The 17524-nt window shown below is 38.8% G+C and overlaps 2 long non-coding RNA genes across 2 annotated transcripts; one reads left to right on the top strand and one right to left on the bottom strand.

Moving 5' to 3' along the window:
* Positions 1–4334: 4334 nt before the first annotated feature.
* Positions 4335–4618, bottom strand: LOC113969323. The gene is made up of 2 exons (XR_003534825.1): positions 4524–4618; positions 4335–4480 (listed from the first exon to the last, which is right to left on the bottom strand). It is a non-coding gene; the product is annotated as an uncharacterized LOC113969323 (long non-coding RNA).
* A 9723-nt stretch (positions 4619–14341) lies between these two features.
* LOC113969321 lies at positions 14342–15840 on the top strand. The gene is made up of 2 exons (XR_003534824.1): positions 14342–14668; positions 15331–15840. It is a non-coding gene; the product is annotated as an uncharacterized LOC113969321 (long non-coding RNA).
* The last annotated feature ends 1684 nt before the right edge of the window (positions 15841–17524 follow it).

The raw sequence follows: 17524 nt of genomic DNA, 5'->3' as shown, positions 1-17524 counted from the left end.
AGACACAAACCCTCTCCTCAGCCCTCTCCTGTCCCTGGAGACATGTTGGATCCTCATTTCTTCCTGCAGGTCTTTCTTTGTGACAGTTTTTTCTTCTGTTGTCACCTCTGAAATACAACCAGCAAGCCACCATTCAACACAAATCAAACACTCCATGTCTGAATTGGAACAGAAAGCTTTACAAGAAGAGATATTGGAGCTTTGTTCTTGGCAGTTTTAAGCAAATTGCAAAAGCTTTTCTGTGGTGTAAATGGCCAAAAGGGAGTGAAAGTGCTTCTGTGAATGGACACAAAAGACTTTGCTTGAAATTGCTAAGAACATGCATGGTTAAGCTGAACTCAGTGCTGTTACCAGATAGTTGCACAGGACAGAGATCCCATTTCTGACCTCGCAGTTTCTGTTTCAGATGGGGAAGTCTGTCCTTAAATTTATTTTCTGATTCACTGCTAAAACCTAAAGCATCCAACACATTTTGTTGCTTATGTAGCCTTCTGGGAATGAAGATACCAACTCAGAAACTGTTTCTCAAGTCTCAAACCCAATTCTTCTCAAAACAAAGTCTTTGTTGCATTTGACTGAAGCAAAATAAAATTGAATTTCAGATTTTTTTTTTTTAAATAATGGTCTGCTAATTGGTGTTCAGTTTTAAATGTTTAAGCTTGCTTATTTCTCACGCTTCCTTGAATGATGTTTCAGAAACATTCCTGTATTTCAGTACATTAAATCAGACTTATCAAAAAGGAAACATTTATTGATATCTTTTAACTACGGTTGTGTTGCTGTGCATATTTTATATTAAAGTAAATGTTTCCTGCAATTTGACTTTAATCAGGTCTGAAGGGCCTTAATAAGTGTTTGGCTCTATCACCTTTTTTTCCCTCCTTTCCCTGGACCAAGGGAGGAGGAGGTACTGTATCAGTTTGCAAAGTCACATCATTTACCATCACTTGAGAAAATTCTGCCACACACTGTAGTATTGATTTAATACATTTGTCCCTAGAAATGTTGGCAGCTAGTACTAAATGCACATTTTTGATGGAGCTAGTAAATCCAGAAGTCTGGAGTATTTGTAGATTGCCATTTCAAAGTATGATTAGACAGCTACTTTGCTTATTTCATGGCTATTTCACCCATTTTTAATTGGAACTATGATTACTAGAAGAACAGAAGAAATATTTAGAGGTTTCTGAATTCCTGGTTTAAAGTTTCCAATTTACTAAGTTGGTTTTCTTTGTTTTGTATTGTTGTGCAAGGTCCCTCTTTGTGCAGTTACTGTTATCTTTTGCTGTTTTCTTTACTACATTTGTTTCATGTACAGCTACTAGTGTTAGAAGGAAATTCACTCTCAACTATGGAGGCATTAAAACACCTGTCCCATGCTTGGGTTCTATTTTACTTGTGATGTCCCTCATTTCTGCAGCAACTTCATCTTTCTTAAGTAGTTTTTTTTGTGCTATAATTTAAATGATATGGTCTGTAACCTGATCTTAAAAGATAATATAAAAGATTATCAAGAAAAGACTAATTACCTTTGTTTTCTTTGTTAAACACTGTCAGTTTTGAGTGAAATGTCATATATCCCTATGTGGAAACATATCCAGGTATTTGGAGGAGTCATTCATAATGCAAGAATAAGCTTATTTAATTAGCTAGAACATTTCTTTCAAATAGCTGTGTATTAGATTGTTATCTTAATTCTGCTGGCAGAGGAATGCAGTAATGAAGAACTCTTGCATAGTATATTTAAAAAAATATATACACACATCTACCGTATATTAGTATATTTACAGAGTCACACACAGAAATATATATATTTGTGAGGGGAGCTAAGATTTCCTTTTTTTATCAGGCTTTTCTAAATTTTGGAAATCTTTTTGTTGCTACTCTAATTAATGTAGTATGTAATAACTTCAAAGGAAAGCTATGATCTGACTGTAATAGATGTTTTACCCATAACAGAGAGAGATTATTTTTACCAGTGATACCATAATCCCAATAGATGTAGCAGATAAGAAGAGGAAGAAAGGAAATATAGTTATTCCCCACTAATGGGGCACTTAATGATAGAACAGTCCCATTGTCTGATCAAACTCATGGATATTACATGTGCACTGAGAAATTCAACAGTGCAAGGGAATGCATCCCAGTGGCAGTGCTGCTCAGGTGTCAGAAGAGCCCCAGGACAGTTTTCCCTCAATGTCAACTAGCACTTTCCCAAAGACTTGTGGGCACCACTTGACAGGTTACCATGCTGTAACCTGATAAAACCTTAACAGTATGAACATGGCCAGCCCACGGTGATCAGCATTAGGGTTGCAGCTCAGTCCTGGTTCTGTTTGTTTAACTTTTTAGTGGAGATGCAGACAAAAACCTGTATCAAAAGTTGACATCAAATTCAGATTTCTTTAGTCTCACTTCAGTGTCTTTCTAGATCATTGTTCTTATTTAGATGACATTATTCTTAAAAATCACTCTAGTAAACTGTTTAAAGAACAAAACAAACCCTTTTACCTTCTTCAGACAAATATCACAAAATGTTAATTGATCAATTTCCAGCTTTGACGATTACTTTTTTTTGACAAATGAAAAAATAAAAAGATATTTGATGCAGTAATACACTTTTAGAATGCTCCCAAATTCTACGTAATTAATACTCGACTTAGGAGCATTGATATTTGGTGGCATTACACTTACGGGCACAAATTCCGTTCACACGGTTTAGGAACACTAGGTGATCTTTAGGATTAAATGATTCTTGAGGCTTCTGTAAGCTTCCTCCATTGATTTAATTCCTGATATCCAACAGTTCTTAAAATCAAAATTCTCATACTTCTATAAAGAAAATCCTTGAAAATCAAATTAGCAACATTATTGCTTAAAAAAATGTCAAGAAATGGAATGGAGGCAAATTATGATGTTTGGGAACAGGGAATATTTATTCTTGGAATAACTGTACAGGTTCCATATTAGTTTATTCTGTTCTCCTTCAAATAGGTGTGCAAGTTTTACCTGTATCTTCTTTTGCCTTTCAAATAATCACTCTGTATCTATAAAGTGTGAAGATTCTGCTGGCAAAAGCAACAGGTAAGAAAACAGCTATCAAAGAGAACCCTATTCTTCTGCCCTTCCCCCTTTACATGGAGAAAATCAAACAGGAGAAAGCAGGGTAAGAAAAATACTGTTCTTGGAGAGTAAAAATCTCCCAAATCCACCTTCCTCCTTCCTAGGTCAGCACTGTTGCTATTGGAAGCTGTTTACCTGAAGAACAACAGCTAACCTCTTGATGATTTATGAAGAAATCTGAGGCTGATTTATGTCAGAGGGAGGAATGGTGTTCTGTTTTACTCCACCAGCATCTTACAGCCTTTCTGTTAGGACACTTGAAGAAGTTCTGTACCCAAGGTAATAAATCTTTGTGTCTAGAGGTAGGCTCAGGTTCCTTCATCAATTAATTAATGAAGGTTAGGCATCTGAAGGATATTCCTGGACACTGAATTGGCAGAGGAGTCTTAATAGAACTATGTTTATGAATCTGAACTAGGAGTTTGAACATTGCTTCTGTATAAGAAGAAAAACGCCAGCATCACCCATAACAACTTAAAAAAATTTGTAGGCCTGCTCTATCAATATTTTCAGAGATGATGAACAAAATTGCCTTTCCCCCCCTAATGTTAGAGGGGAATGTCTTTTGAGAATTTGTCTTAGGACATCTCATTTTGGTAATTGTGGCTTCAGCCGTTTGTACCTTTCTGTCGGCTAAGAGCTCTAGTTCTATCTATCAGCAGAAATTGAGGCATCTCTTGAGTGCAGGAGACAGAGAATTTTCAAGTTTTACACCTAAATCAGTTGTTCAGGCAGCAAAAGACAAATACTGTAAGCAGATACATCAAACTCCCCCCAAAAAACCAAGCCCTTCAGATTTCCTTTCAGTTCAGTGCCATCCATGGAGATACATCTCCCATCTGCGAGATGACTGTTAAACTAGTATGGAAACAGCTAGACTTCTCATAGCTGAGGCAGGTGGCAGATTCCATTTAGAATGCTGTGATTCATCTGTAGGAAATTTCTTTTTGGGAAGGAAAAAAAAGGCAAATTTATGCAGAATGCCACTTGGAAAGATACCAGCCTCAAGATTAAGTGGACTCATGAAAGTACTTTCTTGAAAACACATGGTTGCACCCCACTGCCTTCAGATATAATGTGATAACACTTCAGAATCAGCCATAGGAAAAAGGAAGATTGCTCATTTTTAGTGTTCACCACAAAAGTTGAGTGCTGAGAGAACTTACCTGCAATTTCTAGTGGTGTGTGGGTTTTGTGTTTGGTGGTTTCCAGTTGTGGGGTTTTTTTTTAAATTCTTACATATCTTGTGACTTCTGTATTTGAGCAAATTGAATGGAAAAATAGTATAAATGTAAAGTGAGTACAAACAACCAAAGGGGAATTTCTATTGCTGGAAATCTCAACCTGTTTGGTAATCCTGACAGCACTGTGATTTGGATCCTTACAATCAGTTCCATGACCTTTTCTTCTTTTTGTTGTTTTCCCCATAGGAATTAGGATTTTGCCCAGGGACCTAAAGTCTGAATCCATTGTGGGATTCTCTGATCAGGAGAGTGAACAATGTGCTTGCACCCTTAGCTGTTTTCAAAGCAAAACTTCCTAGGGCAGATCACTAAGTAGGCTCATGGTCTTGCATTTAAGAATCCACTGAAAGCATCAGTGTTTTATTTGTGCGTTTTCATCGTCTGGAAGCAGGACTTTCTGGCTCCTCCCTTTCCACATGAACCTCTGAGCCTGGAGAAGCAGGCTTGTCCTTAACACCAGCACGCTGGACTTAGATGCAGATGACAGGCACATGCCTACCTTGGGCTCATCTTTGTACATTCTTGTATTTTCCTGTGCCATTTCCTTTTGGGAAAAGTACAGATAATTGCTTTCCTTATCATTAATATGGCACTCCTGTGGGCTATAACCTCCTTGGCTTTGGGGATTTTGAATTTATTTATTTATTTATTCATTATTATCATCATCATAATAATTTTTTGGGGGTGGGGGCTGTACTTATTTGGTATTATAAAATAAAGCCTTCTACAGGACTCTTGTCCTGTAGAACATGCCTGTTCCCTGATTTAGGCCTATAGTTCATCCACCTTTCTTATCCCCCCCAAAAAACTACTTTCAAGGACCTTGGCTGGTGTGCTATTTTTTTCTGCCATTTGGGAGTGTTAATAGCTTAAAGGGAGCCCCAAAGCCCCCTGCTCAAGCCAAGGAGTCTCTCAACTTTGTTTTTCCCTTACTGTCCTCCACATAAAAGCTGTCCTATGCCTGCCTCTACACCTGCATCTTCCTTCTTCAAAGCGTATTCAAGTATCCCATCTCCCTGATGCTTTCTCTTCCAACATTTATTAGCTTGCTGCATTTTCTTCATTTTCCTATTAATCCACTGTGTGCTATACATATATATAAGGAAGTCGTGCATCCCCCACCTGCAAATCCACCCACAGAAAGAAGCATTTCACTGTACGGATGTGCAAATCTGTTTTGCTAAGATACTACATAAGTGCTTCAATTTGCCCAGGATGGACAAATCCAGGTAAGTTTGAAATCTCCCCAGTTAAGAGACAGAACTGAGATTTTTTTGTTCACATTAAGGAGCTTAAGTACTTAAGTAATATCTAATACTGTATCTGTGGTCACAACTGGCTATGTAGGGAGAAAAAAAAAAGGCAAGAGGGAGAAGATTTAGGCTAAAGGATGAAAGATTAAACAAAAGTGATGCAATTTCAGTTGTTAAATACTAATTTGTTTTTATGTTGTATACCTCTTTACTGTTTTGGGATCTGCTAAACCAAATTTTTTCACTTAACCCTTGAATAGCACAGGCAAAGTCATTGAAAATAGCAAAATCTGCATTTTAAGATGGAAAATAATAACTTTAGAATAAATGAAATATACATGGCTTTATTGGATTTAATTACATATGAAACTGAATATCTTGAAAACAAAGTACAATAAAAAGATGAAAATGTTAGGACAATGTTTTAGTAACTTCAGCTAGGCATATTATAAACATGAAAAACTGAGCTTAGACAGTTAAATACTATTGCACTTGAAGAGCTAGTATTTTGCAATTTTTCAGTAGGTTTTAAATTATAGCACAAAAGTACATTTTAAAATCTTATGTTCTGGTTCCTGAATGTGAAAGAATTTACTGTCCCACTTGTGTGAACTGTGGCCCTGTCTGGGATTGCTATGTGTGTTTTGGAGAATAAAAAGGGTAGAAGGAAGGCAGAGATGATTAAAAGTCAAACAGTTGACTCTTCTTGACAATGCAGTATTAAAAGAATTAAAATACTCATATTTCAGTATTTTAATGCCATGTAGTCTTCCATCTAAAAAAGGCATATTCCTTAAGTTAGTTCTGAACTAACGATTTTGAAAATAAATATTCTAGTATATCCAGCTATACTCTCAGTATATTCCATTTAATTTTGAAAAAAAAAGACAGTTTAGTTTTCAGAAAAACCTTTAGTCTCGCAAAAACTAACTCTCCTGAATAAATGTACCGAAGTTGGCAAAATCATGGCAAAACCAGTGTCACTGAGTTATCTGACTTGTCTCATTAAAGCACACTTAACTGTACCTTTTATCATACCAGAAAATACTACCATGTTTACTGCTACCTATGTTAAAGGAAAACTGTACAGGACCAAAGCTTTGCCTTTTCTTCATTACTGAAAACACAAATCCAGTTAAGACTTTTTAGACAAGCTTTCATTTTTCAATTAACACGTTTTATTTCAAATTTAGTCAGAGCTGAAACAAGAGTTCCATTTACGACTGAGGAAAGCAAAGATGAAACTTTGTTCTTTCTTTCGTGCTCAGTCATACAATTTATTTTTCTCCTGGCAATGGATTTTAAATCTCTTTTGCCTTTTTTTTTTTTTATGGGAACTGTTTTAGTAAGCGCCGACATTAGAGCTGACAACGCTTTGTGTGTTTTTTTTCCTTTTGCCTGGTTTCTGTGTCTGTGTGTGCAGGCATGCATTCATTAACGTAATTCCTCAACGTTCAACAAGAGTGCATCATAAACCAGAGGAAAAAAGCCTCATAAATATTTAGATCCTCCACCTACCTTCCAAAACTAAAGTGAAAAAGAGTATTTAGTGTGGACTTGGTTTGAGTTAATCTGCATATGAACTGAAAGGGGGTACAAAAGGATGAAAAGGTGGTGGAAACGAGCATACAAACCCCATAGTCTCCAGGGGGCCATTCATCTTGTTCTTGTCAATACAATCTCAGTCTCAGTGCTTGGCTGTGCTCTGCGCATAACCCAACAGACTGGCTTTGCAAAGGATGTGCGTGCTTTCTTCCTAGTTTTGTTCTATGGTGTAATTTTTTGAGAGGAGAAGAAAAATACTTCATGTTTGGGAAGCTGGAGAAATTTTTCTACCTGTTTGTTACCCACACACTGACATACAGACTTAAAACAATAACATAAAAGGACACATAAAAGCAACTGGGTTATATGGAAAGCAATTTTAGGTAATTTGACAATTAATGAGTGATAATGAGATCAGAGTGTACAGATACAAACCCGTACAATTTGGACCAAGTGATGTATATATTTACATATAAAACTCCATTTCTAACATACAACACTGTCAAAAATTACAGATAAAACCCCAGAACCCCAGTAAAATTTAAGATTGAATGGATTTGCACAATTGAACAGTGTCACAGAATTGTTCAGGATTCTGCAAATTTTTTTATTTTAATTTTTAAAAAATGAGGGAATGTGTAATACACTCAACAAATACTTTTATTTTATGATCTGAGATCAAATTAATTCTGAAGGATTACATCACAATACCTACATACAATGACTCCTGATCTACGACTACTATATTTAGGTGTTCTTTTTATGCCAAAAGGGCATAAAGACCACTAAAATCTTGATCATAAGCAGACAAAAGAGCAACTTTTTGTTTTTTGTAAAAACAAAGTTAGAATGAAATACATGTAACTCACTGAATTCATTGAACTCCAATCAATCAGATTAACTACAGCAAAATTATATAAATAGTATATTCAAAATGGTCATTTTAGTCATATAATATTCGCTTATCTTACTACCTTGTTAGTCTTCTATTATGTACTCATGATAACAGAAAAGTCCAAATATATTATTTTCAAATTAATCTCTATTTCAATCTCTTCCTTAAATGAACTCTGCTAAAGTGGGTTTTTGGTTTTTGTTATCAGACCTCCTCAAAACCCTGATAGTGACCACATCAATGTAACAACAGGTACAAGCATGAGCATGCAAGCTGCTCTGGCTCCCCCACTAATCACCCTGTGTCATTCTAACCCAAAGGACTCCACCTACACTGACAAACTTCTCCTGAAGTACCAAGATATATCTGTAGCCAGAGGGATAATTAATTTGTCTACTAACCTGTAAGATAGGTGAATACAAACTTCAGAATGGGACAAAAGATCAATTATGCCTCTAGTAATGAAAATCAGATGGATAACTATAAATAGACTACCTGGAAGGAAAACCAAGGAAAGAGTGTATATTTTAATTGACTTACTGAGGGGAAGACCACCCTCTGGCATGAAAATTGGTCATCTAATTGGCTATGTCATTAATCCTCAAAAGCAAGTAGAAACATTCTAGAGATGGGGAAATGCTTTAAGTCAAGCAGTGCCTCTCCTCCACCTCTAACAGAGAAATGTTTTGCCGGCTTCCTAAATAACAGACTTTACAGACCTTTCTAGGGTGGGAAGAAGGAAGGCTGTGTAATTACTTAACAACTGTTTTCATGCTTTCTTTTATCAAAACATTACAACAAAAATTCACAGTACTTTTCACTGCCTTGCCTCAAATAATGTTTTCTGTATAGTTCCAGCCACAACCTGTTGTTTTTTGAGCATACTGTCAGACCAGACTAAATATTCATTTGTTAATACATATCCAAACAGCACTGTTATCCAAATTGGATAGTGTATTGGATAGTGTACCCTCTGGGAAACTGATTTGTGCATTTCTCTGCTCTGCTGACAGGGTTACAGTTCTTTAGTTGTATCAGGATTTGGGATGTGTAGAGAGGGTGTCTGCTAAAACCAGAGACAATTTCATACCTGTTCTGTTCAAACGAAAACCTGTAATCAATGTAAGTGTAATAACTTTTCTTTAACAATTTGATAAGTTATGTAAATACCTAAAAGGTGAAGAAAACTGCTCATGAAACTTTCATATATATATTTTTATATATGAATACCCTAAGAGATAACACTAATATTTCAGTAATCACTTTTATTTATAAATTATACAATAACTTTCATAATATAAAACTGCCTATTAGAGAAGCATCCTTAAAAACTTCTACAAGTTATGAGAAAAGCTGTGATATGTACATGAAAACTTCTCATGTTCTAAATGAACAGGAATATCTGGACTCGTGTGAACTGGATCTGTACAGAAGTCATTTGAATTTACAGGAAATGCATTGTTTCCCTTCCCTGTATTTCAGTCACAATCTGCAACCAAACACAAAACATTTCAAACTAAGAATAATAACAAAAATTGTGAGACTTTGAGAGATGGCCAGCAGTGTAAAGCATAATTTCCAGACACTTCAAATTTAGCTGCAGTGATTTTTGCATGTATTTCCACTCTACACCGTAGTGAACTTTTCAGTTTATTCCCTTGCCCCCCCGCTCTGTGGTCTGGCCAACACAATGACTTGATGAATGTAAAATACTAACACACCAAGCCAAAAGCTTGGGAATGACTGCATTACCTTCAACAAGTAATTTAGTTCTTGTCAAAATCCTGAACCCAAGCTGTTGCTCAGACTATTCCGAGAGCAAAAGTGGTTAATAGAAAACAATTCTGCATGCAGCTGATGGCTCAACAGTTTGCAGTGGCCACTCCAGACATCCAAAAGGTGTAAAAAACATCTGCAAACTATGAAATTAAAGTGACCTTCTGGAGATTCAAGTGGAGTACTAGTGAATCCTATCCTTTATTGTGCTTATAAACTTGTAACAATTACTTACTCTGATCAAGCAATGAACTCATTTTAAACAGTAATCAGATCCAGTATCAGCTATATAAAATTATATGATCTTGTATTTAAATGACTGTAACACAAAATGAGTCACATCTCCTAGATAAGCAAATAACTCAGAAACATTCATCTTTTGGCTTTGAGCCCAAGAGTTGTGTTTTACCGATTGTTAAGACTTGTCCTTTGAACTCTGGTGACAAATTGGGACTTAACATACACCAGCCTACAAAGTCTAACAAAGATGGCATGAGATTTGGGATGCTTCCTGTTTCTACAAGGAAATTCTGAATTTATCCAAGTGCTTAAGCAATAAGTCTGTGCACTTGCCTTTCATTCAAGCAACTTGAGGTACTTGATTACAAAGTGTTTCATAGCTTCTGACGAGTAGAAAACTGTGAAGTAGGTTCTGGGGCATATCATAACTCAAATATGTGTGGCTACTATATTCCAGGAAAAGTCTCCCACACTCAACAGAAAGACTGTGGGTAGGAGGAAAAAATGGGAGACATCAAGTAATCCACAATCAAAACAAACTTTAGGCTTCCTAAAGTGCAAAAGTACCATAAAAAAACATTAAGAAATTGAACACTGATGCTTCCTTTTAGAAAGAAGGCACAAATAGCAATGGACAGATAAAGAAGACAGCAAGCTTCTGAGCATACTACAGCATGGAAACACAATGGTCTTTGTGTGGGTAAACAACAACCACTATAGCATTGCTCTGTCCTTTGCTTTGGATGAACACTGTTGAGCAACTCTGTCTCAATCTCCAGAAGCTATAGGCATTCATATTGCTTAGTCCCCTTCTTTTCTCACAGCTTTGTAGCTCCAGATACTTCTCTTTACCATTAAATACATAAAAAAGGGTTTACGTTTAATAATGACTTGGAAAATAGAAAGTATTTTGAGCAAGTTTAAGAAAATGCTTGTTTTCTTACAATTTGTCTAGATGTTTTCTGTCCAGTTAAATATAAGCTCCTTGTGTAAGAACTGCTGCTCTTTGAGTACTGAACATTAAGAAGCATATGCAACACATCACTAGCAATCCCACAGTGTAAGTCAATATACATTTACATTCACATTTCACATATGTTAAAAAGGAAAAGTTGAAATAATACTTGAATTGCATTATAAATTCTATTTGGTTTTAGTGGTAATTGAGAAGAATGTTTATTTTAAATCTATTTACAAAGTTAAGACTGAAAATATTTATATTTCACAGTAACCAACACACCATACTATTTTAGCAAAAGAGAGTGCACCCGAGAAACAGAACTTAGCTGTTTCTTTACATGTCAGCTCTTTGCCACTGTGGTTGCCAAAATAAATCTGCAAATTTCCCTGATATGGACTTTTTGTTATTTTTTTTAATCCTATAGTAAAAGTGAAAACATTTCTCACTATGGTTACAAGTAAAATACTTCTGATTATATATCTTACACAAAAGTATGTCTTTCAACATTATATTTTTAGTTACATATAGCAAATTTTAAAAAGCTGCTGAGGGCAGTACTGTAGGTGAATGACTGCATCAATTAAAATGCAGAATGTTATCCTGAATAATTTTAAATTTAGGTATCTAGTTCAAAACAGATAGAAGGTAAAAAACCAAGTATGTCTGAAATAATGGCCAAGATCTCTCAATATTCATTATTTCCAAATAATAATAATAATAATAATAATAATAATATTGCAGTCTTTTAAACCTGAATGGGTGTTAGCTGGACTCCCAATGACAGATATCATATTTAGCAGTGGTCAATTCAGTGTCTCCACAGATTTGGGCAGCACTTACAGTAATACACACTCACTGCTACTCCCGCTTTGCAATGTGTGGCACAGATTGGCTCATATTTTGCTTCCAAAAGTGACAGGCCAGAAGCCATCTGAAATTCCCCATTATGTGAGCACAGCTATGCCGCTAAGGTAGTAATTTTGTGACTGCCGAGATGGAAAGAGTCATATCTAGCACACTAACTGAAGCTATAGGACTGTGCATGGGATTAGAACCACTGGAAATGTGCATGGTGTATTTCAACAGATTACTTTGCCTCTTTTATTGACCTAGGCAGAGCATCGATTACTCATAATCCAACAGTAAAATGCACTAAAACAATGCAAGTGTTCATAAATTATAAGATGTAGGAATGTTTATGAGCTTAGAGGTAAAACACACCTTCAAAATACAGGATTCAAATATGTTCTGTAAATAGTTTTTCCCCCCGGCTTTTAAAATTTAAGTGCTGTTATGAAGGAGATGATAAAGTGGGTAAATTTTATGTTTACAATGCACTACCTCAATTTAGTTTTCTCTCTGTAACTGCTGGTATTTTTTTTTCTGTGCCTTGTTAGATTGCTTTTCTTTCCCTCCTTCTCACTGTTTTCTGCCTTTCTCAGCAACACCGTAATAAAACTGGCATATATGAGACTTCATTTTCATCTCCTACTGAAGAATGTGAAATGTAGCCAATTTAAACTTCGTTTTCAATGCAGAGATTTCTCAAGAGTACAGCAGAACTACCACCCTCTCTAGACAGACACACCTTTTCTTGTTGCTAGAATGCTATCTTTTCTGGAGAAAAGCCTACATAGTACTTAAAGAAACTGCATGTACGGCCATTGCATACCCATGGAAATAATCTACTTAAAAATACAATCTACTAGGCAATCATTCCATGGTAATCTGGAAAGTAGATGTAATCTATTATATATTGATTTACATCTTTTCTGTGCATACCAATGACTATTTGGCAGATAGGTAGGGTGAAGCCCAAAACAGAGATATCCATGCCTTCCGTAACTACTCAGAGTTACATAAAACGTTTAATATTATAGGAAGCAGAATTTAGGCCTCTCCATCCTATCTATGTAACAGTATCCTATAACAGTAACATAAGGTATATGAAGTAATACCTTACCAAGAAAACTGCTAGGTACAAGATTTAGATCAAAGGTGGAAAAATACTTCTTTTATTTTACTTAGCATTGTCTTTTTTTCCCAGTTTAATGACTGCATAATTAACACACAACCACAGGAACAGTGAGAATGCAGCAATTCCTACTCTTGTATAAGTGGGTGAATCACAAAGGTATCTCTTTTTCTGCCTTCTTTATTCCAACATGAGGAATAGCCAGTTCTACCAGCAGTGATACTGTGGGTTACCACACCCTTCTTCACAAGTTGTTGTACAGATTGATGTAATTTAAGTATAAAAGATACAAATCTGAATCCTTCCAGACTCAAGTGTGCTTAAAACCTGTATCTTCTACTTCTTCAGCGATCACTTAACATCACTAGTGGACAAATTTAGGCATTATCTCTTCCAGGATTACACAGAACACCTAGAAATGTCCCTTTTTAGACTATGAACACATCATCTGCTTATTACTTTGAACGACATGCTACTTTAGCTTCTGTTTGAAAAGTTACCTGTTGGTTTGGCTTAATGTCAAGAGAAATATGCTTTTCATTGTCAGACACTGCACAGAATTTCAATCTAATTGGTTCTCAAGATTTTTAGTCTGGCTCTAGACCTTATTCTGTTACTGAATTAAGCACCTTGCTTAAAAGATAAATGAATTTCAAATGTTCATCTGGTATTGGGCATGTCTGACTACTGCATTACAGTTACAGTAGCTACAACCTTGTACACCATGAACAAGTCAATAATGAATCACACACACAGTGTGGGGTTTTTTTTCAAGTGGCTGTAATGGTTGAGTGAAGAACTGTTTCTTTCCCTAAAGAAGGGTAGTATAGCACAGTGGTATCTTCCTGATACAGACAGCACTGCAGAAGAGTGACAACATCCAACAGTATATGCCTATGATTTGGTCAACGGAGATGCTGGAAGTAATAGCCAACACTTTTGAAAGAGTATGCTTCCCAGGAGTCATTAGCCTTTGGATCTCCCATTTCCCAAGGTGTTATCAGCTATGAACATTATAGCAGTTATTGAATTTGCTTTTTATGATCATTGCAGGCCTTTACTGTAATATATAGAGGCTGCTGCTCACATTATCATAATTTTTCTAACTTCGAGATTAGATTAATGCAATAAAACTTCACCTTAAAAGAGAAACTGTTGGGAGACTACTACAGGTTACACAATACAAGAAAGGCTACCTAGATGAAAACACAAGAGTTAAAGATAGGGCCTTCTACTTGTGTCTAGACTGAAGTTAAGACCTTGAGTACTTACCTAAAGAACTCTACAAGACCACAGGACCCAATTATCTTGAAACAGACTAATCAACTTCTCTCTTTCTGCCCCCTCCCCTTCCCCTTCACATCAAGACCACACAACCTCTCACCCATACTCACAGAACCTGTTTACCCAGTCCTGCGTCATGTCCTCTCCCCTGCCTTCTTTCCCCATGGGAACACAGGAAAATTAAGACAGTGTAAGAGTATTTCTAGTGCCTCTGTAGATCAGGCTGTAGTCATGCCAGTCTCAATGGGAGCTATACCTTCTCACAGCTCTTTAACCAGAACTAATTCTACTTTCATCTCCTTGGAACTCTTAAAACACCCTTTCCTAGGATGTGGAAGTGTGGGAAGGTAAAGGCAGAAAGAAGAACATAAGGTATGCTGAGAGGGGTTTTTAGGTAGCTTTTTTGGTTTTACTGTGTTTTTGATAAAGAAAGATATCATGCTGATTTGCTTATTTAAAACTAATGCTGAATGATCTGCATTTTATTAAAACACTCAGCTTTTCCACAGGCTTTTCTCTAAAGATTTAAATTCACAGTCTTGAAGTATTTACAGAAAAAATAAAGGATATGAAATTTTTCTGTCACTTATGCCTAATTAAATGGGCAGCTTTATTATCTAGCTTTGTCTCAATTTCTGTACTGTTCTAAGAAAATAATTCAGATGAACATATAGCAAACTAGGGCTTGAATTTTGCATTGCGCTGCATGAGTGATTCCTGAACTGCTGGCGTGCACCATTTCATTCTCCAGTAAATAAGCACAAAATAACATATGATAAGATCTATTGTTCCTATTAGTAGGTAAGACAACTGATAGTTACTGCACAACAACTTGTGCTGGTATTTCTTACCTTGTATTGCCTTCTCCTATTCAAGAACTGGAAACACTTTATGTGCAGGAAGCAATAATGAAGTGGTGTGGGAACAGCTGCACCAAATCTGCTGAAAAAAAAGTCTCCATATGCTCTTTTTACTGTGAGAATCATCAGTCCAGAACAATTATTCTAACATCATCTATGTTTATCTAATTTTAGGATGAAAGCTTGCTGTTTGACGGATGCCCTAATCAAATGGAAGGATTTGACAGCATGTTTTCTCAGGGTTAAAAAGAGCCTTCACTCACTGCTTAAAAATCAGCAAGTAAAGGGCTACAAAAATGCATCATTGTCCAGACTGGTCTACAAGAAGCAAAAGGATGGCAATTTTCTTAAGCATGTAAGGTTGTATTTTAGCTTGTCACAATCCTAAAACAAGGTTGGAAAAGAGCAAACACAATCATGTTACTAAAGAGAAACCACACTGTTTTGTCATCCATAGCCATACTGCGGTGTGCTGTGGGCATGCTATTGATGAACTAAGAATCTATATTTTAAAAAATGGTTTGTAACATTGCTACTTTTTGATAACAAAGATAATGTTTTCTGACTGATTATATAATTTTTTTAATGATGGGAGCAATAAAATTGACTTACCTTACATAAGCCATTAATTTTTACTTAATGTAAACAAACCCCTGAAATGAAATAAAAATTCTCATGTCCAAATAATGAGCTCTGCCTGTTTAAAGGGGAAATATACTATAAACACTAGACGGAATGCAAGGCATTTTTACTACTATGAGAACTATGCTATCTCTACATTTTTGTCAATACACATCTTTCAGGAAAAGCAGTTAACCCTGCTTGACATTACCCAATGACACTGTACACCTGTCAATGTGACGTGTCTGTTTCTTTTTAGTTTGGGAAGCATTGATTCATTGCAATTAATCTATCTTCAAACACCGTGCAGTATGTATTGAAATACATGGAGATTTTTCACAGAACTTCAAGCAACAGCTAGACTTTATACCCAGCCCTATTAAAAAAGACTGTCTTCAGCGAGCTACATGAAGAATGCAGCGATTTTTATCTAGCTTTGTGAAAAAAGCTCTACCAAGCTATCGAAAACTACATCAAAGCTTCCTGATGATCTCTTAAGTAATAAAAACCAAGTAAGAACACCGAGTAGCTGCGTGGGGAAGAAGGAATACGTACAAGCAACCGCGCCGCGCTGCTTTGCCCCTGCAGCTGCAGTGGATGGAGCATATAAACTTTGGTCCTGGCTGCCGGACACCGCTGCTCCCAGCACGTCTCCCATACACACCCGCCAAACAAGCCAGAGCCGATGCCCAAACGCGGCGCTGCCCTACGAGCAGAAAGGGCTCCAAGAAGCCCCGCCGACGCGGCCCGGGCGGGCAGGAGCGCGACGGGACCCGCGGGCTGGCCTGGCCGCTGCGCGGTGCCCGCAGGGCGGCCGTGCGGGACAAGGGCCGTGCGTGCGGCCGCGCCGTCGCCGCCTGCACGGACAGACCGCGACTCGCTCCGCGCATCCAGGGAGAACGGCTTCCCGCCAGCTCCGCTTCTTCCTCCCCGCCGGTGGCGGCCGGGGCGCTCCCGAGGCTTCCCCGTCCCCCGCCCGCCCCCGCGGCCCCGGTACCGACCGGGAATCGCTCCTCGCGCCGTTCGCACCGCCCACCGCCCGCGTGCGCAGGCGCGAGCGCAGCCCCCGCACACACCTGCCCCCTCCCCCTTCCCCAGCCCCGCCGCCGCGCGACACCAGGGCAGCGCGGAGCGGCGCGAACACGCGCGCCCCGGCGGGGCTGTCCCCGCCTCCGGGGGGCGCACGTGACCCGGCCCCGCCCCCGCCCTGGCGGCGAAGGCGCCGCGACGCGACTTTGTTTGGGAGAGTTCCGTGCGCGCGCTCGTGTTCCCGCGCGGCGGGGCGGGGCGGGGCCGGGTGGGGCGGGGGCGCACGGGAAGCTGGTTGTCCCCCCGCCGCCGCCGCCCCGGGCTCCCGGAGCGGAAGAGAGGGAGAGAGCGAGGGAGGCACAGCTGTGGCTCCGCCAAGTGGCGCTGCCACCGCCACCGCCGCCGGGAGCGGCCGCCCCGCCCCTGGTCCCGCCCCCGGCATGTCCCACCCCCGTGGGCCCTGCCCCCTCCCCTCCTGCCGCCGCCGCCGCTGCCAGCGCAGCCTGAACTGAAGCGAACTCCGGAGCGAACTGAGGAGAAGTGAGGAGGCGGCGGCGGCGGGGCTGAGACTCACCAAGCCACAGGCGGCGGCGGCGGCAGCGGCAGCGGCAGCGGCAGCAGCAGCAGCAGCGGCGGCGGCGGCGGTAGGGCGGGCGGGCGGGAGGAGAAGGAGGAGGAGGACACACGCCAAGCGCACCGCGGCGGCAACAACAGCAGC

Source organism: Neopelma chrysocephalum, unplaced genomic scaffold (assembly GCF_003984885.1).
Source record: "Neopelma chrysocephalum unplaced genomic scaffold, ASM398488v2 Primary Assembly neopelma1_23, whole genome shotgun sequence".
NCBI classification, from domain to species: Eukaryota; Metazoa; Chordata; class Aves; order Passeriformes; family Pipridae; genus Neopelma; species Neopelma chrysocephalum.
Note: the sequence above shows the minus strand (reverse complement) of the source record. Positions and strands in the feature narration are given on the sequence as shown.